General features: G+C 38.6%; 1 pseudogene; it reads left to right on the forward strand.

Annotated features, from left to right (window-relative positions):
- The first annotated feature begins 3,308 nt into the window (after window positions 1-3,308).
- The window catches only part of LOC109464573, a 37,863-nt pseudogene continuing 22,450 nt past the window's right edge, over window positions 3,309-18,721 (forward strand).

Genomic DNA, 18,721 nt, shown 5'->3' on the forward strand with positions numbered 1-18,721 from the left:
TCCTCTGATACCACTGTATACGTATGATACCATTATCTCGACAACTGCCATACTTGAAGGAAAATCTATATGGTACGATGTAAATTCTATAAAGCAAGAACATATTCCAACGTACGATTGTATCAGCTCTATCAAAAAGGAATGGATGTCCATTAAAGAAAGAAAAACTCAATAAAATCAACTCCCAAGTATCGTAAATGTCTCCAGTTGATGTGGCTAAAAATACATATCTTATATTTTAGTTGACACATATATTTTTGTAGTTCTGATTGATGTCGCACGGGGTCGTTCTAAGACCTTCACATGGTGATGCTCAAGAATGCACACCTTAGTTGCACAAAGCCGCCATTGCATGTATATATATGTCGTTTGTAGGATCATAACTATTAAGTCACACAAGTGACTATTCCGTTGGCACAACACATTATATAAGTGTTATAGCGTAAATTAGCCCCCTAGTTCATAGGGACTGTATAAAGATGAAAGAAAGGAATGGCCATCGTCTCATTTGACACACTACAACACTGCATTGCCGTCGAATTACGGCAGGTGACATGCCTGATCCAAGATGACTGCTGTAGATGACTTGGATGAGTTTCAGATGCACACAACTGTATTACCATACTTCATTGTACTTCATTGTCGATCAACTTGACATTTACTACTTATATGTATGGTAGTTTTTGATATGATATAAATAAATATACGAAGTTTCTTTAATTACACACAAAATGTTTAACAAAGGTTTTATAAGTCTTATACACCCCGTTCGACTTAAGTTCTTTTCTTACTCAGCACTGGTGGTATGGATTCAACTGCTTGTCTTTGATGACGCTAACGTATTGGAAATCCAGATCTGTGCCTTAGTTTATGAGAGTATAGAACTACCAAAAAATAGTACGAAGTCACACACTACATATAAATTTCTATAGCACTTCTTCACGGGTGGCCACACACGCAGAAGCAATTGTGACAATATATCTATCGTCGATATAAAGAAACACCAAATACTTCAACAACATGAATCATGTATGCGGCGCAATCACGACTATCAGCTAAGCAAGGCTTAAGTCAGGCGTCACCTTCTAAATACTTATGTATGTTCAAATCAGAGGTCTACTAACAAAGCTATCAATCCTTTGATCATTATCAAGCAAACCCTTTGAAGTATGTTATAAATTACCCTGAGCCTTCGCTTAGCTCGTTACTCATAGTTAACGTAGTTTACCATTTGCGTATTCTAGATAGACAAAACCTACATGTATAATATTTCAGTTTGCACTGCTAATAATAGAACATCCATATAGGATCGATACTCCTTATTTGCTTGAAACTAGCTTGCGGATAACAATATAGACTATGTTACTAAGATATGATTAAACAAATTCCCTAGATAAACAAAAAGCTAATCTCAAGAAAATTAGAAAAAAAATACCGTGGAAAACTAAGCACAAGATTGGCTGAAGGATTAATAACATCACCACTACCTCCTTAGTAATACACAAAAATCAATACACTCTTCAGGTCCAATTTTTTGGTACTGTCAGGATCCAGAGTTTGTTGTTAATGGTTGTCGGCTCCCAGACGGTGCATAGGGAAATAAACCGGAAAGGAAGGGGAATTGGACATTCGGCTGGGAATGAGATATACTTCAAAAAGTACAGTTATTCACCCGTATCACGTCTCTTGTTATCCCCGCCTTGTACGCGTAAGGTGTATTGGCTGTCTGATAAGCTGTGGTATCTTGGATATGCCCTACTGAACAAAGCCTGAAGTAATGAACTTCAAAAGAATCCATACTGCAATAACACTGAACTTCGGTACGTTTGTGAGTTTCTTTAGAAGTGACATACGCTATATGTCTTGCCGGCAATATCGATCCAGTCTGTCGGCTTGTAGAACTTTCGTAGGCGTCAGATAGCATAGTTAGTAGTAAGACTTTCTAAACATGTTGTATATCTTGGACATATGTGGATAGTCCGTAATTGAAGGTTGGTAATGGTGACTATGATTGTATTTAATTTACCCATCTCAATTGCATTCATGTTAATTCATTCATCTTTGAATATGAATTTTTATGTGAATTAATTGTGCACCTCAATAAAACCCATGTACTCTCCACCCACTGGTTAATCCTAAAGTAAACAGAATTAAAAACCTTGCACTCACTTACAGCGTTGATGCTATAATAAGCATGAAAAGAAATCCCATTATTCAAGGTTTTATGCCTTGACGGTTTTAATTTTTAAAATAATGCATGTAGATAGATGTAGATACATTTTGTATGCTTTCGACCCACATGTCATCAACTCTACTAAGCAGTACTAGGAGTGGGTTTTCTTATTTTGTCTTATCTTGTCTTTTTAAGTTAGTTAGATGGAAGTATTTTAGCTACTCAGTCCTTATATTCCTGTGTGTATGTCATATGGGCCAAGTGCCTGAAATAAAAAATAAATAAATTATTTCTTTAAGACCTTGACAGATGAATGAGGCAGCTCTGGCCCAAATCTTTAATCTCACTTTATCAACAAGAAAATACTTTTAAGTGTATAAATCAAGTACTAAGACTTCGAACTTCAAAGCCGGCAGTAGCTTCGATTTATACGGCTTCCAATACTTGTCCTACGGGGTCGCTATTTCAGGGGTGATCTTCGTATTAATCTATCACCGCATTACACAAATTGCAGTCCAACGTGGAATTTCCCGATGGCCTGCTCTCACGGGAGCGGGAAATGACAGATCGTAATCCGGCGGGGGGCGGGATCTACAGGTGATTGACACAAAATCATTCCCCAGCCAGGGTGACATTCCAAGGTGATAATCAAGTTAAATCCGGAGGACTATCCTTTTTCTGATATGTTTAATACCTTTGTGACATTCGGCAACTCATCGGTGCTTTCATTGTCGATATGTCGAGCTCATGAGTGACGCTTTCTGTAGAACCATATTTCATGGTAATGTATGCGTTTTAATGAGATACATATATTTTTTTCAAGAAATAATTCCTGCTAGTGTATCATAAACCGTTTTCCATATATTAAAAGATTGGGAAATAAAAGTAGTAAATAATCATGATAAAATAATCTGATTATCCGATTTTGACGCACCTAACTCGATTACGCCTACTGCATTTCCACGGACCACAGGGTCCAATCAGGACACGTTATTGTGTTTTCACGAACATTGCCGACGTTTTATAACCTGCTTAAAAACGCAAGCCATCATATGCCGAACACATCCAGTCGCCCCGGCATTCTAGCGATTGGACGCGCTTGACTACAGATCCTCGCCCAAAGGAACGTCATAAAATGGCTGACTCTAGCGGTGACATGCTGCTGGTATTCTACCTGACCATGGTGCTGAAAGGTAAGAGGTTATTGCTACTACTGTAACATATTGTGTCGTCTTCACATTTGAACAGAAACTGTCAATATGTAAGCCTTTAATGTCGTCAGGTGTAACGTTGCACATTCTGTGAAAGGTCGAAGAATGGCTGAACATCCTGTTGGTAGCCAATCTTGTCAGTTCTCTTTAGCCTGTATCTATATATCTTGGGATTTCGGATCAATGGTGTACTTAGCAGCACTCTCCGAAGATGCATTAACTTCAAAGTACAGTCAAACATAAGGCCGCATTGTAAATCGTTCATGCACGACTGTGCGTGCGTACTAATACTAAATGCAGTGCGTTATAAATTACTTTGTTATTTTTTATGTGCACTCATGTTGCATTAGAAGGGGCTGCGGGGAAACCAAGATTAAACCTCGCATTTCCTGAGAAATGTTCTCGGCTGGTTTTTCCATGCCTTACAGACGTTACTAGATTCAGAATGAATGTCAAGTGTTCTTGTGACTTTGGGAAAACATAAATCCCACGTAATAGTGTCCCAGTAGATCAAACAAATGTAAGTCCTGGTCATAAGACCGTCCCAGAAGGCGTGCTAATACCAAGACAAATGGTTCAAAATCATTTCCCAGATGATCCATCACACGAGCGCTAATGTTGAAGAAGAGGTGCCGCAAAGTAGGGCGACATCGATCTTTGTCCATATAAAATAGTTTGTCTCCATTAGTGATAATCTCCTGTCTCCCCATTCCGTGCCATGATGGCATACTTAGGAACAAAAGTTGCCGCCGAATGCCACTAATTGTTTGCCATGCTAAGTGCAATAAGACGTCTCGTATTTTTTGGTAGATAGCCCCTTGCTAATGCAGCCCTAACTCTTGGCCCAGAAGCGAGGGATGCTAACGCAACACGTTGAACATTATGGGTCTTTTGGTATTTGTTACAGCTGTATATGGCTCCTTGAAGTAGTTTTTGATTGCTGTGGAATTCAATAAGGCAAGCATTAGAGGCTGTTGATATCTTTACAAATTGCATATGTAGAGTCTCTTGCCACTCCTAATTATCCACACACGCAGCTTAATACATCTGGTATTGATTCTCTGGGTACAGTAGCCAAATATAGCTACTAAATCAAAGGTTCGTTAGAGAGATGTTTTTCATGTATTCGTGATTTCCAAAAGCAAAAAAAAAATGTATATTCTAAAGTTGTAAAATGTATTGTTATCAGTCCAAATGTTTATTGCGAGAAACTTTTTTTTTAAATTGGTGCTTTGGGGGGAACAAAAGAAATCATTTGTTTTACGATGCGATACGTAAAAGTTACACGTTTTACCATGCTTTGAAATTTCAACGACACGACAGAGAATTTGAAACCACAGTATCCATACATGTCATTTTGTACCCCTGCAACAAGCCGATCGTCCTACAGTCAATGATAGAATGAATATTCTTTTCAATAACTCCCTCAATATTGCGCCCTGCAGGAGGTATGTCGTCGCGGTACATTGTCAGCAGGGTCTGATCTAATAAACAACGGCTGCACGTAAGCCAGTCGATATAAATTGGGTCGGTTGTATTGTAACGATGGATGTGACTTTTATGTGCCCTTTCATATAGGTGTTGACAAAATAGTAGTAAAATAGCATGCTCACGGTAGTGACATGGCCCACTTTAGTTCACGAACGTCTATGCCATTCGTATCTACGCAAGAAGAAATAAGGGAAGAAAAATGTAAAAGTGCACCCTACCACGTTGCAGTTATGTACAGATCACTGGCAAGTTATTTACTACAAATTCCAAGGCAATCGTGCATATAGCCGACTTAATACGGAATCATTCCAGAAGGTGACATCTCATTCCAACATTTTGCACATGGCTGTACTTGACACCTACTCAGGATCAAAGGGTCAAAAGATAGGCTATTACCCGAGATTGTATCATGCCTTTTAATCTCCGCTAATGTAAAACAGGTGAGCCACATGCCTGGCGAATCCCCTGGAATGATTTCTCTATGGACCGTGGTCGAATTGCTTCCTGAGTTTTATGCGTTCAGAGGGTTCGTATTACCTGTAGGCTTGTGCCAAACCTTTCGTATTAAATGGATCTGTTCGCGCTTAATGTAGGCTATCTGCGTATCACAGTAGTCAAGTGTCAATCCTTATCCCGGAAGGGTATGGTGAAGGTACAGCAATTGACTTACGGTGTGACTTTGATATGCGAATAGAAGATGACTTCGCCAGTGGTGGTTTCTCTCGAGTGGTAATTCTTGTAACAACCGTACTATATAATAGGAAAGAACCCCCAATCCGAGTATGCATCACGTACCTTTTAAAGCACAAGGCCAGCTTTTATCTTTTTTCAACAATCCTCGATTCGGCTTTTCTGTGTAGCTCTTGAGAGCATACTTCGAAGCACCATTGATGTGAAGAGGTTATGCTACGACCCATTATCTCTTGACTTAATGTGATTCTAAGCGGACTTGAGCATAGCATGCAGGGACGTTTTATGGAAATAATGTCAGGTCAGATACGGGGCTAACAAATTGCATTCCACAGAAAATGTGATAGGTGGTTTTCACATGACTTCCTCTCTGACCTGTTACGAATTACCTGCACGTTCGGGCTTGCCATTGCGTGATATAACCTTGCAATGGTTGGCCTCTACAGAATACTACAGTGGTTTCGAAGTTGACCAATTAACTGATACTTTGATTTTTATTTTTCCATTTCTTCTTGATAATATTTATATGTATATGATTGTATCAATTGTTTCGTCGTGATGTAAAATTAATATCCAAGCCTAACTGATGTAGTTGCCTTTAAAAGGAAACTCTCCGCATTTATGTATAAGAGATTTTGCCAAACTTACAGTTTAGAGCAACCCTGTACGTGGCAGTTATCTTGTGGCTGCGCTACATGCCTGGCCACAAGACCGCGCTAACTGTGACATTACTGCTGTAAATAATGTAAATAAGTTCACTTGCCTTGTAGTTCTAAGTTTATTTATCTGTTTCTCTAATTGTATTATGTGATTTGATTACTTTTTGTATTGTTTTGTCATTTTATTGGTATGGCGGCTTTGAAAAGGTGTTTCATGTCAGAAACACCTGTTTCGCCATGCCATCCACAGTGCATATTGTACGTGGTAAAACTTAATAAATAAATAAAGCCTGTTTTTTCCTTACACGTATATGCCAAACGGTCTTAATGCAGTAAAAGATCATACCACACCCTGTATGTGGCAGACGTAATCAAGTGGAAAAAAATCACCTTTATAACTATTCTAAATACATTCGTGTTTAACAAGGGAAACGGGAATCAAAACATATGGCAGGAAACGAGAATAATATTAAGATATACAAGCTTTTTTTATTGCATCTGCTTATTCCGTTACCACACGGGCCTGAAGAACGCTGACAAAGCTCTTTGTTAGTGATGATAGATTATTCCCATAGGAACCTGATGCTCAGCTATAGGGAAGCACGCAGGAATCAGAAGCTCCCATTGAACCCAGCGGTCATGAATCAATAGGTTTGACCTTTTTCTGTATCTCTAAAACATGATTACGAGACGTTAGAGCTGGGATTTCGATCCCTTGTAACCTCTGGCCTCAGGGGGTAACGCTAACGACATCTGTCTCTGCTGCATGCAGCAGGCAGCACCTTCCATGACGTAAGATATGGTATTCTATAGAGAAACAATCTGTTCACAAGGCAATTTGCCGTCTGTGCACGGATTTTTCTTCATCATTGCCTAAACATTGAAAAAGCGCTTGGATTCACCAAATACCCTCCCTAGAATATACATGTAAGCATCGGCAATCTACTTCTCAAGTTCTTCCTCATTTGTAACATGCTGTGCGGAGTAATAATATTTGGGCGTGGCAGAGAAAAGTGTAAATGCATTCTTTACAAATCTATTTGCCAACAAACCCACGAGCAAATACCATCTATGTATTGAAATTAGGATTAAAAAGATATTTAACAATTGGAAATCAAGATAAAATTGAATATCAAGAAAAACAAAAAAAATGGTTGTAATTGGGTGACAATCTGTTCACAAGGAAATTTGCCGTCTGTGCACGGATTTTTCTTCATAGTGAGTGAGTGAGTGATTGCCTAAACATTGAAAAAGCACTCGGATTCACCAAATACCCTCCCTAGAATATACATGTAAGCATTGGCAATCTACTTCTCAAGTTCTTCCACATTTGTAACATGCTGTACGGAGTAATAATATTTATTAATATTTGGGCGTGGCAGAGAAAAGTATCTTTACAAATCTATTTGCCAATAGTCTCGTGAGCAAATAGTCGGTATTTTGCTCACGGGATTATAAGATAAAAAATAAGAAAATAAGATAAAAATAGATAATGTAATAATTGAATATAAAGAAAACAATGAATATCAAGAAAAACATTAACACAGTGGTTGTAATTGGGTGACAATCTGTTCACAAGGAAATTTGCCGTCTGTACACGGATTTTTCTTCATCATTCACCAAATGCCCTCCCTAGAATATACACGTAAGCATTGGCAATTTCTCTAATTCTCAAGCATCTCCCACATTTGCAACATGCTGTGCGGAGTAATAATATTTGGGCGTGGCAGAGAAAAAGTATAAATGTATCCTTTACAAATCTATTTGCCAATAAACCAATGAGCAAATAACATATTGGTATTGGTATTGAAATACAAGATAAAAATAGATATTGTAATAATTGAATATCAAGAAAAAAATTGAATATCAAGAAAAACATAAACACAATAGTTGTATTTGGGTGACGGCTTCTTTTGCCCACCTGCCAGGTCAAGTACAAATGGGGTTATACATGGCGCAAGGTTAAAATCAATAATTCTAATTTGAGGCTCCAAGAGCCAATGACTATTATTTACAAGGTGCTGGTTAACGTCTAGACGTCTATTTTACATTTAGAATAGGACCCGTGAGCTGGGCATGAATGTTTGTTCAAATGACAAGTATAACTCACGGATGGAAGGCAATGAATGATATTTTTGTCAATAACTTTATTGGTAACTGTAAAAACACATATTGCCACGATTGCCAGAAGGTGGTAAAACTACCAAACCTGTTCGGCTGAAGCACTGAAGTGACTAAAATGGGCTCAATGATGAATGATATAAGGTAAGACAAATGTTTATAGAGTTCAAGCTTGTTTTGACATAGAGAAATAACTCACCATAAATTTTCGGTCGAACTCGTCAATCTTCGTCAGATGAATGATGCACTCTCTGGTCACTCTCCGGACTTCAGTTATTTCTTTGTGTTTGAACAAGCTTCAACTCAATAACTATGGATTTTACCAACCCAAATGAGCTTTCTTTCCAATGTAAGACAAATTTGTTGTCTAAACTTAGTCTAGAAAAATGATATTAATGCTAAGTCATTTTTGGCACTTTATTGCATTATGTTTCTCTAATTTTGGTTTTAGTGTTCTCAACTCCTATAATTGGAAAACACGTTACATGTTCAATTCTGTTTCAGTCATTTCCAATTTTCTGAGGTAGAACTGTGACGTAGGAAAATGGAAAACTGTAGGGTCTGGAATCGTGCTTCTTGTAGACAAGGCCATTGTAAGCCAATATTCATTGGAACACGAGGCCAAACCCAATACGCGATGCCCTGAATAGCAATAAAGTGGTACATGATACGGGCTCTTCCGCAGAGGCATCAATTCTGCATGCTGTGCACTGCTTTTAAGGATTGTTGCAGTGATGCGATATACTTTCGTTCAGACATGAATGCGACATACCAGATTAGTTTGTGCAAAGAAAACTTTTAGCAAAGCCATCGGCTAATGTCAGTCCGTAATTACAGAAGACTTGCCCTGGATGTAGCAAAGGTCAATATTCCGAGGGTAATCTCGTTTTTAATCTGCCTATAGCATTACAGAAATCGCTATCTGGTGTAGAGTGTCGTAGGTGTAAGATTCCAGAGAAACGTGAGCATTTTTTGAAAATCTTCCCATGATAGACAACTTTTCCATTTTACCTGTTCACCACAATATATTGCCTGTGATGGGGTCGAAAGAATCGCTGTGCAACTTTATGACCTTCGTCCCAAAACGTCTACACATGGTAATACTAATGTGTTTCTAATCATTTCTTGGTTTGAGTTCTAGCAGTTTGACACCTGTGTTATAACCTGAACCTATGAAATGAAAAAAAAAAAGTTTTCTCTGAGTTCTGTGTTGAAATCTGGATGAAATCTATCATAAAGATTTTTTTCTAAATTTTAAAGAAATTCACTCAGTAAATTATCATTTATGCTGTAGAGACTATGGGTAAACATTGCGTAGCTCAACTACAGGAGACCAAATTATCATTTCCTGACCCGAAAGGTCTTCAGAAAAATCCTATAATTTGTCACCATATTCCCTGCATCCAGCGTTGGACCCTCTACGGACAACGTTGAGTGCGACCTTCTATTATCTCTATACATCATGATCTAAGGATAAAGGTCAATTGTCGTTTAGTCCTAGGAAGCGTATTTTTCATACTAAACTGTCTAGATCTGAGGCATTGACATACCTTGGCCCGACTCCAGAGCAATAAATCTTAGACAGCGCCTGGCATCAGAATATTTTCTGCGATTGCATCCTCTCATAGAATGCCAGCTTATGGACTGCCTACAGTCATATCTCACAACTTTCCATGCTGTCATTAGTTTCCGCCTCAATCTATGACGACCTTGGTGATGCCATTTACACTGATCCACTTTCCTAACCTCATTTAAGCCGCATTGCAGCATGTTGCGTCAGCGTGCTATGGCGTGATAAGGTGTCTTTGAAAGATAAAAGCAGATTCTAATTCATACGTGTTGAACACGGCTTAGAACGTCTTAGGTTCAATGACATTGCGTTGAGTATATTGCATGCAGGCTGAACAAAATGCATCCTTGTAAGTTTGCAATTCCGGGTAATTTAGAATACGCTGCATATTATGATTGACTATGTATGTGAAGAATTGCACACATGATTACCATTCAACTATACCCAGAGGCACTGTGAATATTTTTAAAAATTTACCCTACCCTTTAATTTAGAGAGTTATCTGATCATTCAGCTACAAGAAAGCGTAATTCAACGTCATGAAATAAAAAAGAAGACTATGTTTTATCATGGAGGTTTTTCTACCACCATGATTTTATGAGGAGAATAACGTAATAAATTAATTCACAGGTATTGGTTCATGTTCACTGATCACCGTGACTAGCTTTTCCGTCAAGCACCACCAAAACTAATTAGGTATTGATCGCCATTTTATCTCTTCACTACTAAAACAAGTTAACGTTCTAGACAACAGGACCAACCGTAAATCAGTTTTCTTCAATCGTGCTCAAATTTTGCAAGCTTCGATGTTTTCTACTACCTCATGCAAAACGAGTATGTGACTTTATTACAAATGAATATAAATGAGTGGGGTTAAGATTACATCGACAGTTTTTGTTCAATGTGCACTACTTCTTATCAAATGTTTGTAGCCGTACAATATTCGTGTGTGGAGATTTCCTCTCTGATAATGAAAGAAAGATTGATGTTGAGATTACACAGTGCGGGGCAAATTGGATTTAAGGTCCTCCAGGACATCCACCATAGTACAGTGTAATATCATACACACATCATGTATAAATAGATTGGCTTAGAGTCGATACTCTAATACCTAAAACTACATTTGATAGACCCCACTTCAACAAGTGGATTTGTAAGTATATGCCTCGGGAAACTTGCAAACTTAGATAAGACTTTTGAAGTATTATTGCCAATTTTGAATGATAGTGAGCAGGCTCTTTATTTGTCCCAAGTATATGTCCTTCCTCGGGTTATCCTAGACGTATAAAGCTGAAATTGATTTAGCGTGACCGGGAGCTAAGATAACCTGTAATTTTAATACTCTTCGTCTAAAACCTAATAAATCTCATCTCCCTCTATTCATCATCACTGTCAGATTAAACCATGCTAATAACTAAGGTTTCACGAGGAAAGGAGGATCAATTGCTACGTATCAGTTTTTATCTTAATCTTCATACTTCCTTGATGACAGGAACACTAAGCCAGTCTTTCATATTGAAGCAGATAGGAAAATTCATCCAGTAGACATGAACTGTTAGTTATCGATACCGAACTGTTACTAGCGGTACCCGGCCTGGGGTATAGTCTTAGTTCTCCGGTTCTCTGATTAGGCCATGTTGATTTGATTATATGGATGAAATTATCTGGAAGCACCAAAACTGACGCGAGCGTGCGACTAAAAAAGAGTTTGGCAAAAAAAGCTTTCATTATGAAATCTACTTGGTTATGAAGGTTGAAATGACACAGAGTATGGTATGGCGAATAATCTAGTCTTCAAATTCTCGTCTTTTTGTTTGGTTCTGGCATCCTACGACTTTAGTATCGTTTTCCAATATTTTTTTTGTTGCAACTTATGGTATATATTTGCTAATTTTGCAACTGCTTTGTACGATTTACAGTATGGTTCAAAACGTTTTTTTAAACGGACGAAAATTCATGCACGCGCGGGTGTCATCCATATAATCAAATCAACATGGCCTTACGAAGTCGGGGACACCCATAACTACCGCCGTGGAACAAATTACAATAATGACGATACCTCACATCAGCAGACAAGTTAATCGCTGAGCAGGACTTAGTTCGAAACGAGTACGTGCAATGACTATTAATCTAGCTGTATTAGTCCTTGTGGTAAATAAGCTCTGGACTGAATAAACAGTGCCAATGATTGATTGAATTCATTGCAAAAAAATGCCTGGGGATATAATGCTTGTGATTTTACCCCCAATGATAACAAAATTAGAAAGAAGACGCTTACCTAATTTCTTTTCTTATAATATTTCTTGCTGCAAAAAGATAGTCAAAAGTCTACTTCGTTGTTCTTAACTCTTCAAGATGAGATATGGGTGCAATTTACTAATACAGTGTATGGCCAACGTCTTTTTACCTGGCTTAGTTCTTAGTCGCAAGAAAAAGACATTATTCCCAGGGATAAATTTTGGGAGCATGGTATTTGAAAGCATCTCTGTATAGCTGTCTGTGTTCATTTCCAAATCACATAGAATCACCATGATCTAGAAAACAATGATCTAGAAAACAATGGAAAATAAAAATGTCCTTAATTACAATTTTTAAAGTACACAACACTCCCTTGTCACCTAGTAGAGCCATTAAAGCCATAGCCAAGTGAACTTTCAATGGTTTTTATTTTTTGAAAATACCTTGTACTTCCAGGAAATGCCGAAAGTGTACAATGTATATGACCTACACGTCTACATAGAGGCCCGATACAAAGCACCATGAGGCTGTTGGGAGGTCATTGCTCATACATACATACATACATACTGCCCTTCCCCAGCATAGCTGTGGCTACTGCCTGGCGCTGCCTTCTGTTTTTTAATGGTACCATGGCTGTTGTTTTACAGAGTCATTTTTCTTTGCAATTGCCAATATTCTTTGTGACAGTTGGTATTATGACGAAACTCAACTGAGCAATGCAGGTCATGCGACTGACCTGTTAACTGGGTTATATATTCATCTGAATGTCTAGATGGAAATTGTGACCGTGTGCTAGAATCGAATGGCTTAACCTTTGGGGTTCAAAACTGACAGCCATAGCCTTGTCATTTCATTTTATATGACCAGTTTTGACAAATTTGCCACTGATATATATTAGGTTTCAAAGAAATGATTTTCAACATGTCGTGCTCTCTCACCTGCTTCCGACACACCGGCACCCGGTCAATACATTCCTTTTGACCACAAACTGCCGTAATGGAACGTGTCATTCAATAAATACAAAATTATGAGGTCCACTGGGAGATAGCAGCTAACAATGATATTCACAAGGGCCCACCATAAAATTCAATTGCGTTTTTGTCTTTTTTATGGGGCAATAGGTCTGTACACAGTCAATAATAAATACTCCCACGAAAGCAATATAATAATAGGGAGTTATTGAAATACAGTTATCTTATTGACGAAACACATAGTTGCAGGCACCTAATGACCATTGGAAAGGTACATATTGCTTTGTATTGAGTTAGGAATTTTAGACATGCCTGCATCTTGTAGGAACTAATAAAAGCTGTTTTTGCCAGAGGATTAGAACGTAAACGGGTCGATTTCGAATGCAGTGCCTTGGTCGTAAAATTCATTTGCGGAGAAGCAATAGCTTTTTATGACGCAACACTACTGGCATTTCTATTGCCAGGCTTCCTATTACTAAGGTACAGTAAAGTCGATGGAGGGCCAGTATATCTAGCTCAGTTGTGCTGATTTGCAGCCTTAGTGGTACATGGTGTTCATCGTATTGCTGATATTTCTTCAAATGAGGTAGATGCCATCATATTTCCAGTCCCTCAAATATTAGGCACAGGCACCGAACTTTCAATCTAGGAATTCACGGTATGGTAGCCTGGGTACCATCCTATTTGTATGCCGGGGCTCTCATACTCTAAGAACCGAAAAACGCCCGCTGGTTATGTTAGCCTACGCAATGCTTCCCACCAGTACCCCCCGGCAATCAACCACAACCTCCTGTTGCTCTTTCTAATATGTAGCTGCCTGCTATATTTCAAACAAATCCTATTGCATCTACCTGCAGTTTAACTGGTGTTTAATGGCCCCTGCAGCTAACACTTCGTATAACCGGCACTTCCCGATTAAGCAAATCTACTCTGGCAACAGTGTCGAGTCCCATCAGATTGTACTGAGAATAGTTTCGACCCCGTTGTCAGTAGGCATTAAGCAAATTCAATAACAAGTATGAAGAGATACAATTATACTATCTCTTAACCCTAAACAGTACACCTGGGGTCCGCGCGGACCCCAGCACTATATATTGTGTAATATCTTTTTTGTTTCTAAAGAATTTTTTTCTGAAATTTTAGGTAATTGTCACCCACAAAGTTGTCTCTCAATACAATGCAGAAAACTCCGTTTCTACCATTTATAAAAAAAATTATATGATTTTCTTTTGGGGTCCGCGCGGACCCCAGCCGGCTTTCGATCATAATGGATACACTGGCGTTCTTATACATTACCTTATTTCCGTTTTTATATGTTTTTATGCACTCATCGTATGTCTACCAAGTTTTCAGAGTATGGTGTAGTAATAGAATTAAATTTTAATAACTTTGGTATAATTCTAACGTCATATGACGTCAGAGCTAATAATATAGGCCGCCATATTGGATTTTGACGAATGACGTAATCAAGTTAGCATATTCTATGCATATTAAATGATTTAACTTATATTTAATTATGTAAGATGTTACTAATGTTAGAAAAGAAGTGTAATTTAATATAAAACTCAGAAAATTTTAATGTTTAAACCAAAATTACTTCTATTTTCAAAAAAACTGCCTGCTAGAAACCCGTTGCCATGGCAACACAAAAAATATCAACTTACTAGTATTAAACTAATATGAACTTCTTTCCAGAGACATTTTAGGAAAGGTCTCCAAATTTGATACTTCTAGCGCAAGCCGTTTAGCCGCTATCTGAGATCAAAGTTGGGCCTCAAAAGCCCCTTCAGTCTGAAATGGGTTTAAAAATCGGGTATTTCTTCTTGTCTTCTTTTCTTCACCAAAAAATAGAAAAAGTTCAAAATGTATGATTTTTGTATGTAATGTGGACACAGAGGTTCCCACATCAGTTTGCAAAACAATTGAGCTGGTAGCATTTTGATAATTTCTAAAAATTAGCAAAAAACTGCTCTGGGGTCCGCGCGGACCCCAGGTGTACAGATTAATCAGTCCGGGAAGGTGTTCTGTTGAGGGTTAATATAATATTCACTGGCATGTGCAGAATGAGTATTACTTATGGAATTACGCAAGATTTAAAAGGCATGTAGTGTAATATTGGTAGCATGCATAAAGTACACAAATTAGTTGTCACGCGAAATCCTCCGAGGAAACATAATAAATATGGTGCGTTTCCTTTTAATTACATTACAAGGAATGCCAATGCTAATTAGCATTGAACGTATGGGTTAAGTATGATATGCTGCTCATTGTTAACGACCCGCTAGTCATTCGTAATGTCGGGTTCAGTTGGGATGATTTTCTCAAGGTGGCGCTTTCCCTATGGGGATTATTGAGTGGATACATAAAACACCACACGATAATTATTTTCAACAACGTAACAAGAAACAAATCCACTGTGAAAAGAGAGTTAAGAATTTAGATTGCGTTTCCACTTCATGAAAGTCTTTGCGTACTGTTATATAATATGCATTGAGGGGACACACATTGGGTAGACAATATACATACATGCATCTGTACACCTTGAGCGGTCGCTCAAATACATGACTGATGCGACAGTACAAGCATCATATCGACCTGTATGAGTTGTATCACTGACAACTAATTTTACAATCCCATTGGGACAATCCTTCTTTGTTCTTTACCAATAATTTATGAAAATTGTATTTAATACCCAAATCTTTAAAAACATTTATGAAATTAATCATAGTCTATTCATTTTCTTCATTATGCATTTTTCTTGGCATCAAGACAAAACTATCTTAAGGCGCAAGAGCTGATCTTACACGTATCTTAAGCTGTAATAATTCCCCTGGCTCAAAACTTCCATAATGGCTACCGACTTAAGCCATCGTCTATTTACACGCATATTATAAAATAAAGCAACGGTGTCACTGCACAACTGCTCACGACGGTTTCTCTGGATTCTTTAAAGGTCACTCGTCCGTCACATCCATACATATCGCCTGATTACAGCAATCGCAGGCTGAAGTACAATTTCCCGGTGGTTCACTCTTACGGGAGCGCGAAATGACAGGTCATCTACCCACAGGGGGCGGGTTCCACAACTGATCGACGCCACATCATTTCCAACTCCTGGCTCTATTTCGAGCTCACGCTTGCATGAAATCGAAAGAACACCATGGCAAAGAGGAAGATATTACAATGAGTTATCCAAATCAATCAAGCCACGTTGCAACATGAAGCATGCTATTCGCTCTTGCTTTTTCCAGAAGACTTATTGACTTTATACGTTTCCCACCGTGTGAGATTCATGGCGTGAGTTTTCATTTCTTTTCGACTTACGTTATTTAATTAACTTTGACGGTGATTTGTGCGTGGTTTCGATCAGATAACATTACGGTAATCGATTTGGACTGGAGCCTCACGAAGTCAGGCCGATGTTTAATAACATGCGTTGACGCCAGCATTCATATGCCGAACACACCCAGTGTCTCACCATTCCAGCAGTTGGTCGCGCCTCGATACAGACACTCGTTTACAAGCATACCATATAATGGCTGACTACGGAGGGAACATGCTGCTTCTGACCTTTCTGTCCTTGGTGATGAAAGGTAAGGCATTGTGCGCTAATGACGCCTCCCTTATGCTAAAAATGTCATTGTTTCCCGTGTCAGAATTTCCCATTGTTTACGCAACGCAACGTTCTATTGTTGGAATAAGGAACGGTTCTACCGAGATCCTAGGCAGTGGGTAGTGGAGTCCTCTTTGATCGTCATGATGTCTGTTCATCTGGGGCATAGAGAAATGATTTTATAAAGTATATTGTACCGACAAACACTTCAATGATAATAATTCTAATTATACCTGAAGCCATTATCAAATACGGAAAGTTGTGCTTATGGCAGATTGAGCAGATTATTATTGCTTTGCAAGCTACTACGTAGGTCAGTTTACAAAGTAAGACATATCTCAGATATTGTAATTTCTAGTGTATCTTCAACTTCAAATGAAGATAGCAGCGGACAAAGAGCGAGTCCAATATATCTACGCAGAAGTATAGAATACCTGTAAGCTAGCGTAATGCAATTATCCTCACCCAGTACTCAAGGCGCAGGCGGTCATTTGTGATCTGTATTGAGACAAGAGTACCCTGGCCGTTGTATATGCGTGTAGGGTAGAAACATAATTAACTGACCAAGAATGTCAAGGCTCTTCTGCACATTTTGTTTCTGCTGGATTTTGTTTCTGCTGGATTGCTGCTCAAAGACTTTTTGAGCGTTTGCGTCAAAATAGAAGTAATTCATATCACTTACCTTAACTCAATGCACATTGTACTAATTGCGGGGCCTGGATTATTCAATTTTCAGGCTATTTTCTCTTTGCTAATAGCAACGTAGCCCTTGCCATTATGGGATAAAACCGATTACCAGAACGCTACATGCCAGTGAGACACTATATGTGTGTGCTGGGAATGTTAAGACACCGCCTATGTCGTAAAATTAACGGCCCGTGTAATAACCCCTTTCGTTTTGTACTGATGCTCGTTTGGGTAGAATTGTTGCTTGATCCCAGGCGACTAAACCGGGAGACCTTTGTAGTGTGTCTGAAAGGCGAATGTAATATTAATGTGGGGAGAGAAGTGTAGTCCACCCTGATTTCCGGGAAATATCCTGTAGTTTCCCTGAAGACTCTTGACGCAGGCAACATTGTGATCAAAAACACGGAGCCTCTATGTTCTTGAATACTCCAGTGATTCATTGATTTGAGAGTAGATACATGTATGTATATGTATGTAAAGCTCCCCTTTACGTTTTATCTTGTATCTACAGATAAAACATGCCTGAAAGGCATTTTTATATTCTTCATACTGATATGTCAAAAGTGAGAAGCAAAGAAGGCTTATGCTTATAGGTTTTTTTCTATACATGTACGTCACAACTGTAAATGAGCTTTTTCTTGAATCAGATCGTTTTCACAGTTCGATCGTCCTCTGTTTCATTCAAACTTGCATCGACTTCATGCAAGTCACAAATGCTGTATCAAAAGGGAAGGTGCCATTATCAGCGCCAGTTATCTGTGCTATCAATTTTTATTGTCCAGATATGTAGTTTATTCAAAAGCAGTAAACCGCAAAAACTCCATTACTTCCAAGCTTGCCGGCTCAGAGAGATTCGCGAACCCATGTCTGCAAAAGCAATCAAATGACGTGCTCCCTTGAGCATGTTCTGCTGGAATTGGTTCCGATGTTGCGCACAGGATTGAACACCGCAAACAGAGGCTCCAATCATGTTTCCCAACATCAAAGCTCATCCAATATGCCAAACTCCCATCAACAAGGACGTCTTTCTTCGTCTAAAGTCTATTTTGGTAGAGGTTTGACATGCAATACATAGTGTATGATATTCTTTGTCAGATGTATTGCTCTATATTGCACCTGCTGTAGCGTTGAGAGACTACAATTGCATGTGGCGTTGGTCTTAACCCTTCAGACGCCTTCAATCTAACTGGAACATTTGAAGACTGCCTTCTCCTTGTCCGTTAATACTGTCGTCGCTCCACATTCTGTAGATATTGATGATCCTCACATGCTCAGAATAGAACACTGTGCAACCGCA

This window comes from Branchiostoma belcheri, unplaced genomic scaffold, assembly GCF_001625305.1.
Source record: "Branchiostoma belcheri isolate BF01 breed outbred unplaced genomic scaffold, Haploidv18h27 scaffold14, whole genome shotgun sequence".
NCBI lineage: Eukaryota > Metazoa > Chordata > Leptocardii > Amphioxiformes > Branchiostomatidae > Branchiostoma > Branchiostoma belcheri.